General features: G+C 44.0%; 1 protein-coding gene across 2 annotated transcripts in view; it reads right to left on the bottom strand.

The window, feature by feature from the left end:
* The window catches only part of UGT8 (UDP glycosyltransferase 8), a 72,296-nt gene extending 61,554 nt beyond the window's left edge, over nucleotides 1-10,742 (bottom strand). Inside the window, exon 1 of one of the 2 annotated variants that reach the window (XM_048847284.2) lies at nucleotides 10,161-10,742. The gene's annotated coding sequence lies outside the window, so the exon portion shown is untranslated. Of the gene's footprint in view, nucleotides 1-9,795; nucleotides 9,913-10,160 lie in introns of those variants that run through there. The other variant, XM_048847285.2, reaches the window with a different exon arrangement.
* Between the last annotated feature and the right edge of the window lie 1,415 nt (nucleotides 10,743-12,157).

Below are 12,157 nucleotides of genomic sequence, written 5' to 3'. Positions count from 1 at the left end.
GTAGTTAAAACTGCTGAACTGAAGTAAGGGCAGGATGCCAGTCATTTTATCGTACCTCAAATACCTTAGAATTGTGGGTGAGGAGCCAAGTTTAGACTTGGCCCAATTCCACTGACTTCAGCAGAGGTGCACCCACTTATAGCCTGGCTTGAATCTGATCTAAAGAGTTTGTATGGTGTATATTTTATTGGACAATGATTCTGACACACGCTTAATTCTCTGCTATGTTACTGGTAGAATAGCTTTATAGAGGCACTTAAGGGAATCATATGCCTACATTCCAACCCAAAGGTTAGGTGCAGCAGTCAAACAGAAAGCAGGTGACAATTCAAAAGGTTACAAGTCATATACCTCATGCAGAGGACATCAAAAAGGGGGAAATGAACGGAAAAGAAAGAAAAGACTTACTCTCCATTTTGATTCCAAACAAAATACCTTTGAAAAAAAATCAAAGAATTGTAAAGTATGTTTGGGTGGGAGGGTTAGTTTTAATGTCAGTCATGCAGCATTCATATTGGGAGTGTTACAAGGCAATGCCACAAAGCCACCAAATTAGCATTAATTAGACCATATATCACCAGTCTTAGAAGAAAGGAAAATGACTGAATGAACAGGGAGAATGACGTACTGTCCTGCCATTACAGGTGGTCCCACCAGGTCAGATATGAGGAAAGGCATGGGAAGGTTCTGATATTGCAACTGAATAAGTGCAGCTGGACTGCTGCACCTGCAAGCTATCATCTGCAGGTTTGGAACCTATGCTTGTAATGATGTTGTCTGTGTTCTACATGTTCTATAGGTAAATCACTTTAGTCACTCCAGTATTTTTTGTGAGCACTAAATTCAGTCAGAATCACTGAGAGTAGGCTTTAAAGAGAAAGTTTTAAATCTGCAGTTTGGGGTAAGAAACAAACTTGCTACAGAAGTGTAAAGAAAATGGGTCACACTCATGCCTGGTGTCATTCTACAGCAGCCAGTGAAGTTCTAACAGGGATGACGGTACCAAAGGTCTACAGACCCACAAAACCTTGGTGTGTAGAAATAATACACTGTCCAGTGTGGGGGAGGAAGATCCTAAAGCAACTACAGCAGACATCTGGATTTATATTAAGGTTTTCATTTCATGTATCTTGTTTGGGATTATTGAAACAGTGTATTATTCCGTCTTGTAATTTTTTAGGTACGAAAATGAATAGGTACAAACTTTGGCCTTGACTGCAGCTATGGGTTCCTATTCAAGTCACTGAAGGAGCCTTTTATGAAGTCAATGGGAGCCCTGCACGTACAGCTGAAGACAGAATATTGCATTTACTCTTTATTCGTCTCATTTTTAATAATAACAGCTGCACCCCAAATCCATCCATTGAAGCAGCATACTGCATTTGAGAGCATGATATAAAAAATATTACATCTGCTGGGTGGGAAGTGGAGAACAGATCTGATGGCTTCAGTCAAAGCACTGAGTGGTTTGTTCTGACTGCCAAGGGGGTTTACTAAGGGAGTCAGTTGATTTTGTATAAGGATTTGAGATGCCTGCAGGACAATTTATGGCAGTTTTTGGGGGTAGACAGTTGTTTATATAACCGATTTTACCAGACTTCATCTAGTACAAATTTAGAGGTAGATTAAACAACCTTTTACATTCAAGAAGAAAATAATGAAGAAGAATCAGTATTAAATGCACCTTACTTAAAAGGGGCTATAATGGAGTATGTGGCATTCATAGGTAATTAAAAGGTTAACTGGAACTGGAGAGTCAATTCAGGCACCTGATTGCACCTGGGAGGTGGGCCAGAGCCAAATAAAGAGGAGTCCCAGCTGGGTAAGGAGGTGTGTGGGTAGAATAAAGAGACGAAGCACAGACTAAATGGACAATAGGAAGAAACTCTGTAGTCCCTTGAGAATGGGAGCCTAGGTAAAAGGAAAGAATCTGGACTTCTAAAGAGACAGAGACCTGGAACAGAACAGGGGACACTTAACAGAGATGAAAGGTCAACCTCAAGGAGGGCAGAGTTCATTTGTTTGTATTTTGGGTTTGGGATTTGTTGAGGGAGTCCAAGGGAGAAACACGAATCCCACCCCTGACAGAGGGGTGAATATAGAGAGGCTGTGGGGGATATCTGATAACAGGTGTAAGTGACAGGGAGCAGGTCTGAGTAGATAGACCTTACTTGCCTACCAAAGGGTCCTTAGGCTGGGATACAATATAGTGGGAAAACCTAGGTTTCTCTATCAGCCTTGTGAGAAGACGGCGTGAGGCCCCCCCTTTTCCACCCCCCGCACCCACAGATAGGGATAAGGACACTAGAAAACCCTGAGATGCATGAGTGTAAAGATGTTGGGGCTTAGAGCTGTGGCTGAAGACCTGATGCAATGGCATTGGACTCTATTATCTTGCAATGGGTAAAAAGTGGATTGGCTGGAGGGCCAAGTCATGAGATGAAGCAGATCACTGAAGGACTAGAGCAGCTGCAACAGGGTGCTGTAGTCAAGGAGAGCCTGTTATACCATGTCCAGCCATGATGGGGCATGCCAGTGGTGACATTACTCTTCTTAGAGAACAAATTTATCTTTCTCTTCCAAAACTGTCAGGCTTACTTGTAACATGCAACCCTCTTGGATAACTGCATCCAAAAGTGCTGGTATTATCTAAAACACTGTTTTAAGAAAAGTTCTTAAACATACTTTAGAATCAAAATTTTCTAAAGCATGAGATAGTCCTAATATATAAATGTTTAATAGTAATTGAGATACATAATTTCTGCTATCATTACACCAGTGACTCTCCGAAACAGATGCTTAAAATGAGACTTCATGCTCCAGAATTACAGGGACTGAAGACAATGTTGGAACAGCCTAAGTGGGCTACTACTGCTATCAAAAAGATTAAAGGTGTGTTCTGCTATAGTTTCAATGGATCTGTACACACACGGTAAAACTAATAATCAGGTCAATGGAAGATTTATGAAACTGAGGATCACAGGTTCAGGGCTAATGAGTTTATTATAACATCAGGTGTCCAATGTCTTAATAATGCCAAAACATATTCACCTTCATTCAAAATATTTTTCTTGTGAAGCTTCACTTCTACCAAACAAATACAACTTATCTTCCGTTTAAATTGGACTTTCTTTTACTAAATTTAAACACCGTTAAGTATCAAGGTACAGTCTAAGAGGTTGGGTCAAAATAGAGATTCAAGCAAAGGTGTACAACCTAAATGAAATATTGACAGGAAAGCTGCATTCTCACAGAGCCTGCCAGCAAAAGTTACTCAGAATGATTCAAAATAACTGAAGAATTCAACTGTAATCACACCAACAATGTGCAGATGTGGTATCGCAGAGAAGGGAGAGACTCCTGTTAAGTTTTGCTACATAGTTTGGTAACTGAGATAGGAAATCTTGATATAAGGTGTTGTAACATATTGGAGTCTTCACCATATAAAACATGAGAATGTTTGCAAACTGAACAATTCTTACTTCAATGTACTGTGGAGTCATAAAAATCATGTAGGGAATGGAGGATATCACACACTCTTATGTTATATCTTGGCAGTGCCCATTCCCCTTCTGGGGAAGCTTCTTGACAAAGCTACCGGCTACATTTCTCACACTGCTCAGCCATCTTGCACAAAAGTAACCCCAAGCTATAATCTTGTCCTATCAAACACAAGGGGGAAAAAAAGATATAAAATATGGATAGGCACATAGTCTACAGCACTATCCGTGTTTAATAACAAACACTTGAGAATAGTGGCCCTGCTCCCATTGCTATACTGCACTTCCTCCAAAAATACAACCAATATAATTTAACAACCGAACAGAGCACACAAGTCAGTCACCATTAACCACCATTTGCTTATCAGACACCAGGGTAAAGTGGAGGAATGAGAGTAAGTGAGGGGGACGAGAGGAAAGCCTTTTACCTGCAGAGAGAGAGAGAGTGTATTGCGCTCGGTACCGTATCAAGAGACGGTGAGAGAAGAGACTTCTCGCCAAAGATCTCTGAGCCACTCCTGGCGTGGGGGTGTGGGCGGGGGCCGGGGGGCAGGGGCGGGGGGAGTACACAGAACCAGCTCACTCCCTGTCACTCCTGGCCCACGCAGGCAGAAACACGGAGCGAAGTAAAGAACCAGCAGCCTGTGCTGTAGGCGCAAGGGGAGCATAGGGACATCCAAGGGTAGATGGCAAACCCCAGAGCCTTAGAGGGTACAAGGCCTACCTCAGCTCCCAAGGGTCACAGGCATTAAACGGACCTTCATCCGCCGGAGGCTGACAACCAAAGTGGCACACGTAATGAAGATGATACCATATTGAAGCCTCAGTGTTTTGTCTCCCTCTGGAGGGAGGGAGGAAACATGTCTCATGCCTGTAGACTAGCATAAGAAGACAGTATAAAACAAGGAACTTTTTCTTAAGTATCAAAAGATGCAGTTCATTTAAAACATTTCCTTCAATGATAGGTCTTTCCACGGCAGCACTGCTCTGTGGGGAGTGGCAGAGGAGAGAAGTTACAGTGCAGTATGATGAACAGTGGATGTATTTTAAAAGGCTTGTTTATGTCTTTGAGAGGGCTGAAAAGAATGCAGGCTATGTGCTCCTGGATACTTCAGTAGGATTCTACAGGCCACAGTGCAGAATCTGACCAAAAGGATCAATGTCAGAGTTTGAAAAAGCAATGTTTTGGTAAAAAACAATAATAATTTTATTTTACTCAGACTGGGGTTTAATTTGGGGGAAGAGTGATGCCCTGATATTTTGCTTCTAATATAGCTAGCTCCAGCATTGTACAAGCTATCCCCATTTCACGCCACGCCATCGTATGACAGCCAAGCATCTAGAAGGATTAAAAGGGCAATAAAGAATTCTTTTGTTCTGCTTCATCCTACAAGTGACCAAACTGTAATAAATCATATTATTAAAATTGCAAAGTAAGATATATCAAGTATGTCAAATAGTGCAGTGGAAATAAAACTATATTAAAATACATGTTTTAATTACGCTTGCTGGCAAGCTTGTTCAATTCAGATCAATTAAAGTAACTTTATTTCTTAAGATATGCGTAGGTTACTTTTTTCCAGAAGACCATTTTTTAAACGCATTGGTTTACACAACCCTTAAATCACTGATCCTGTAGGTCATTTCAAAATGATGTCTCTTATAGCTTGGTCATACTTGATTTGTCTTTGTTTTAGAATTTATACCCTTAAAGGTATTTTTCTTAGCATGAAGGATAAAAATCAGCAGAACTAGTTTAGTACCATACTCCTTCTCACTTTCCTATGACAAAGTAAAAGTAATTAGAATGACTCCCATCAGTTTTACTTCAGATTATCAGAGCTTGGATTTGAAACTGCCCCTTTCTCAGAATAAACTTGCTTTCCTGCCTCTTTAAATATTGCTTCTCAGTGTTTTATATATTTCATATAACAAGTACTAACTTTAAGGTACACCATGTCCATTATTTTTCATCTAAGCCTTCCATATTTAAAAATACTTATTTTTTAAATATGAAAACGAATGGGCATGAAGTACCTAAAAGTTAGTACTTGTTATCTGAAATATATAACATGTTATGGTTTATAATAATTAACATGAATGTGCAAACAGTAATATAGAAATATCAAGCTTGAGTAGGTTTTCATGACAAGAGAGCAGACTTTAGAGACATCTATATTGATGCAGTGCTGACTAAGGCTGTGTGACTTTTGAAATATTTCTTTTCTGAAAGGACAATTGGGTTCTGGAAAAAATTAGTGAGCACAGAAGCATATTGTTTTCAAAAAATTGAAGACTTTTGTTTTTAACATGTCATTTGAACCTGGGTCCTTGTCTTGCAAATTTCAGTATTGAACTCATGTTCATAGTTGGCCTATACAATTAGTATAGACAATTACTGGGTGCCACAGTAATATTACTAATTACTGCTCACCCATTCCAGACTAAGCAACTGTAAACCCCATGGGCACTTGGTCCAGGAGACTCAGCTCCCACATCAGAATGACATATAAAGTAGGAGCCCCAACAGTACCCTTCTGAAATACAGATTGCACATCAGCCTCCCCAGTCGAGAGCTCAGGCAGGCCGAATGTGGCCCGCGGGCCGGAGTTTGCCCACCCCTTTAACAACCGGTTCTAAACCGGCTTCAACATTTAATAACTGGTTCTCACCGGCTCCAGCTCACCACTGCCTCAGCCCCCATCTTTTCTTCTTTTTTCTTCGAGGGTGAGGGTGCTGTGCTTCTCCAGAGTTTCTTCTCTCTCCACCATGGCCGATTTAAATGAGGCCTCATCAGGCAGGAGAATCTGAAGTGGGTGGGTGCCATGCCTTCCCAACAGTAGACAGATGAACAGCCGCACATGCTGAGAGAGAAGATATCCCATCAGGGAGTCTCCTGATCATTTCTTCTCTGATACAGGAAGAATTTTCCCTCATGCTGGCTTCCCCCTTTCCTTTTAACAATGACAAGAGACTAAGAGGGTAAGTGAATTCATAAGAGGAAAGAAGAGAAAATGGGGATCACATGGTAACCAAATGGCCGTATTAGAACTGTCTACCCTCCCAGTGCTCCAGGTCCACAGTGGGGACTATGCGTGGTATGCTTGTGTGGATGGGAAGTGAATTCAAGAGAAACAAGTGGGAAAATGGGAATGATATGAGGAGCACAGAAGGGGACTGTCCTGGTGTGTTTACCCTGCACTGGTGGTCAAAAGGTTAGCGTGGGCCGGAGGTCCATTAATAAACCTGACTGGACCTGGAAGGTGGGGAAGGTCTAATTAAAGAGGAGTCCGCTGGGGAAGCAGCTGAGTGGTTCCTGTAAAGAGAGGAAGCCCAAAGTAGAAGGGAGCTGCAGAAAGAAGGAAGAACTCACTAATTGTACTCAGAGTAGTAGCAATGGGAAGCCAGAGACATACAAAGAAGCTACTGGGGTGGAACATGCTCCAGGGATGAGCCTGATAAAAGGCCAGGACCTGGGCCTCATAGAAAGAAGCCCAGTCAGGCTATCAACTGAAGAGGAGCTTTAGGAGGGAGTTTACATCTTGGGATGGGCCCTGATAGGATAGTTCAGCAGAAGTGAAGGAAACTCCTGGAGTAGCCCTGAGAAAAAGCCAACCAACAGCCTTAGAATAGATAGAGTAGAGGCAAGACTCCAACAAGTTAACCCTGTAGAAGACTACAGAAATGGAGGGCCCTGGATAGATTAAAGGTTTAAGCCTGAGGAAGGAGAACAAAGTTGTTTTTGTAGTAGTTCCAGTTTCACTTTTGAAACTCATTAAAAAACTTCCAGGGAAAGCCCTTGGGCCACAATTTTGCCAGAAAAGGAGCCCTGGAGGGGCAGAAGGCATCATATTAGTGACTAGAGTCATGTAGGTTGCTGTCTGTTTGAGACACTGATACCTCAGTAGGGGAGAGACTTTCAAGGGACTTGTCTGAGCCATGAGAAGAGAGACTGCTGGAGGAGCCCTCAGCATATGCTACTAGATAAGAAAACATTTGCTCACATGCCCAGCCATGAGAGGGCATGTGCCACTCTTCAACAGGGACATATCTGGGAAATGGATGGACTGGAAGCAGAGATAGGTGGCTTGTCTGGACCAGCTTTGTCATCAGGTAAAGACAATGAAGGCATATTGGCATGCCAGAGAGATAAATAAAGCTATCAAGCTAACAGGTGGGGGGAAGAGACAGCAAGGTTACACCCAGCAGCAGAGAGAAGCTTGGTCTGGGTTTTACTTTTCAGAAGAATCCCTTTCAAAGGTTTACCAGTCTATAAATACAGGAAGTTGAACCTCAGGTGATAAGCAATTGAATCAACTGATCATATATAATATTACCGTATTATATGGGTATACAGAGTGATGTCTTTTCTGAAAACTAATGACGCACTCAAGTATCAGGGGGTAGCCGTGTTAGTCTGTATCCACAAAAACAACAAGGAGTCCGGTGGCACCTTAAAGAATAACAGATTTATTTGAGCATAAGCTTTTGTAGGTAAAAACCCCACTTCTTCAGATGCATGGAGTGAAAATTACAGATGCAGCCATAAATATACTGATACATGAGGAGAAGGGAGTTACCTCACAAGTGGAGAACCAGTGCTAACAGGGCCAATTCAATCAGGGTGGATGTAGTCCACTCCCAATAATAAATGAGGAGGTACAAATTCCAGGAGAGGCAAAGCTGCTTTTGTAATGAGCCAGCCACTCCCAGTCCCTATTCAAGCCCAAACTAATGGTGTTAAATTTGCAAATGAATTTTAGCTCTGCTGTTTCTCTTTGAAGTCTGTTTCTGAAGTTTTTCTCTTCAAGTATAGCTACTTTCAAATCTGTACAAAGAGATTCCAGAGGCGAACAGGACATCCCAGAAGCAAGAACTGCACAAATCCCTGAGGTCCTTGAATAATTTCTGAAGCAGATTGGGGATGACTGCCCAATATTTTACTGCCATTTCAGTCCCAATTCCAAACTCCTGGCTACAGCCTGCTGGAGTGGCCTGTGCAAGCTTTGCACAGTGGCCTCGCACTGATACAGACAGACATCATCTTCCTCTCCAAGTGCAAACAGATGGACATACCAAATGGACTGAAGGTAAAAAATCCATTGCAGTCGACATACTACTCTGACTATGGTGAGAGACTGTGCCACACACTCTCAAAGAAACTGAGGAACCATCTGATCAGCATCCTGTACAGGAGACAGGAGAATATCAAGAATGAGCTCTCAAAACTGGAGACTCTCATACAAAACCAACCTTCCACCTTCCATGTGGCTGGACTTTACAAAAACGAGACAAGCCATTTCCAACTCTATTACATAGCAAGGCATTTTTGATTAAATTGAATTTATCATTCAGTGAAAGTGCAGCACACATAGGAGATGTTCTCTGAGGGCCAAATGTTCAACTGTAAGTACTTAAAGGCACCTAAATCTGTTTAGGCATTTAAATATTTGTGGTAGGCCCCCAAATAAGGATTTAGCTGCCTAATTTTATGTAATCAAGCTGGAATATTTAGTACTGTCAAAGCAACTGGCCAAACCACCCCTGCAAATGTTAATTTAAAATTCCAACCGAGCATGATTGTCTCATTCAGGGACATTTTATCATATAAAACTGAAGCGCCTATAAACCTAGACCTACTGCACAATCTCATCTAATGCACATTGTTCCTTAGTGAGTAAAGCTAGGATGAAGGCAGCCATAGAACAGGGATAGTCAGGGACAGACCCAGAAACTTTCTTTCCCCTCAGCTACTTCTAGCCCAGGATTTATTCCCCAAGCTCTCCAGGCCTAGCCACCCTTGGCTGAGAAATGGAGCAAGCGGGCACCTGCCTTTGTATTAACACTGCCGTGGGTTCCTCCAGACCAGCACAGATGCATCCACCAGCATCTACCCCATCTACAGAAGAGTCCAGTGCAGACACCCAGCGCAGCCCCCTGTCCTCCAGTGGGGATTCCACTGGTGCCAATAAAGTCAGTTTCAATTTCCTTCCTACCCCCATCCTGCTTATTCTGCTGAGACAAGTCACCCAGCAGCAGGACAATCCCCGTTTCGGACTTGCACGCCTCCCCCAGCCACTGTGCCCCTCTCCTCTGCCTGCCAGCGCCAATGGGCCACTTGGGCACTGGCCCCAGCCCAGTCACCTTCTTCCCGTGCCCCTGGCCCCCCTCCAGTAGCATATGATCCCTGAGGGGGGTCGCACTTCCACAAGGAGGGATAAGAGCCTCTTTCCCCCCCCCCCAAGCCCGCTTCGGGACCAATACCCGGCGCTGAACCTGCAGTAAATCGCCTCACCTTGGTGACCGGCCGCGGCTGCAAGGCCGAGGGCAACACCGGCGCGCACTTACGCACGGAGGACACCCCTGCTCCATTGCTAGGGCTGGACTTTGGAGCGAAGTTGTGCGGGCTGTGGAGAAGCATCAGAAGAAGCTCCCCTGGTCTACCCCTTCCCCACCTCGTACCTGTCCCTCAGGCCCACCCACAGCCCGTCCGAGCCATTCACGGCACGTCCCAACCCCACCCCCTATTCCCTCCCGTATCCCCCCTTCTGCTCCTCTCCAGCCCACCATGCCCCGCTGACACCCCGCAAACCCCTCCCCTCCGAATGGATGTCCAGCATAATCCAGGTCTTTTTGCAGCCCTGCCTCTCCGTCCCTCACCTTGCTTCAGGACTGTTCCTCTGGCCGCTGCCGCTGGACTGGGCGGGAGACAGCGGGGCTTTGTTCCCTGCTGCCCAGGTTTCACTGGCCGCTGTTGTCACACGGAGAAACAACGGGCTCGGGGAGGTAGGTTGTGTGACTCTTCCCAGGCCACTTCCGTGTCTGATACAAATGGGGGACTTCTTGCAAAAGCCCGTTGCTGCTCGCCAGGACAGGCAGAGCCCGGCTGCCCGCCTCCTCTCAGTCTCCTGCGGGGCTCTGCTGTCTCTGAACTCTGGGGATCGGCAAGGGGACACAAACTCAGCCACCCCTCAACGCCTCATCACGTCCTTCTACCTCCTCCACGCCTCTCCCTTCAGCGCTGTGCCCCAGATACCCTAACACACGCTGTGCACATGGACTGATATTCACATACGTCCAGAGCCTATGTCCACACTCTCCACGGTGCTGATGCAGCTTCCAGGTCGGTCTGTCAGCCAAATCGAGTATGTTTTACCCTCCCCACCACTCTGAGATCTGCTCTCCAAATCAAGCGCCTTCTAGTTCCATACACTGCCCAGACTCCCACTACAGCAGGGATCTCTCAACGGGGCAGCCCCTTATCTCCGCCTCCAGCAGGCGGGACCGTCTCTCCTGCTCTCCAATCAGCCTGTCCCGTTCCCCCAGCAGCCCTCTGGAGAGAAAGGAGGTAGGTATCAGGTACATGGAGGAAACTTCTATGTTAGGAAAACAAGATTTGAAAGGGAGAGTAGAATTGCTGCTGGACTTTCTGTTGCTACTCTAGGATAAAGTCCAGTCCCCAAAATTCCACTTCTTAAATGAACAAGCCTAACCAATTAGTGTATCAAAAAAACCTAGACCCCCCCCCCATTCCCCCTGGTGCAGCAGTGCTGAAAAAACAGGGCTCCTTCACCTCCATCCTGATGGAGCCAGACAATTTTTGAATCCTCCCCTCCTCAGCTCCCACACCTCAAAATCCCAAGTCCTAGTGCACCAGAATTATCTGAATTCTAGGATACAGAACCAATTGGCTGCTGGACCATGGTGTTTCATGTCCCTGTTGTGCTGGTTGCATTGTGCTCCAAACTCCTGATGGTTATACATGTAAGATTTTTTAAAAGTTAGGAATGTAGATAGGAACAGAGGAATTACTATTCTGAATCAGAACAGTAGTCCATCTAGTCCAGTACTTGTCTTGGCTAGTATCAGATTCTGCAGAAGAAGATGCAAGAAACCCTATAGTGAACAATCATGGAAGAATGGATGTAGAGGAAGTTTCTTGAGAGCATCTTGAGTTAGTGGGTGGCTTATGTCCTGAAGCATTAAAGTTTATTAGACTCAATTTTTATACATCTGATTTAGCTGTGGATATTTTCAAGATAAGGATAATGAGGTGGATGAGACATTTCCAGAAAAAAATAACAGAAATATCCAAAACACAAAACCTGGTAGTAATGAGGGACTTTAACTAAGGAAGAAGTGAGCGCAGCAGAATAAGGATAATGGACTTTAAAAATCTAAGAGAACTGGTACGGTATGGTACCATGGGAAGAAAATCAAAGGGAAAAAGGAGTTCAGGATAGTTGGCAGTTTCTCAAAGAGACAATATTAAAAGTGAAACACCAAACTATCCTAATGGGAAGGGTAGATATGATATGGATATGGCATAACTGAGATATACTTTATGCAGTATGGGTCTTGTAAGGTATCATCAGAAAGGTTATAGTTTACTGAATGGTTTCAGAGTAGCAGCCGTGTTAGTCTGAATTTGCAAAAAAAAAAAGGAGTACTTGTGGCACCTTAGAGACTAACAAATTTAATTTGAGCATAAGCTTTCGTGAGCTACAGCTCGCTTCATCTGATGCATGAATGTGATTATCCAATGTGTATACATGTATTGTTTCTGTATATAAAATTAGGAATATTGACTATGTAACAATTAAAACTGTGAGTGTGTTTGGGAGACACCCACCAGACAACAGGCCATCAGCCTTGAT

Source organism: Caretta caretta, chromosome 4, assembly GCF_965140235.1.
Source record: "Caretta caretta isolate rCarCar2 chromosome 4, rCarCar1.hap1, whole genome shotgun sequence".
Taxonomy (NCBI): Eukaryota; Metazoa; Chordata; order Testudines; family Cheloniidae; genus Caretta; species Caretta caretta.
The sequence above is the reverse complement of the archived record's forward strand: the minus strand, read 5'-3'. Positions and strand labels throughout refer to the sequence as shown.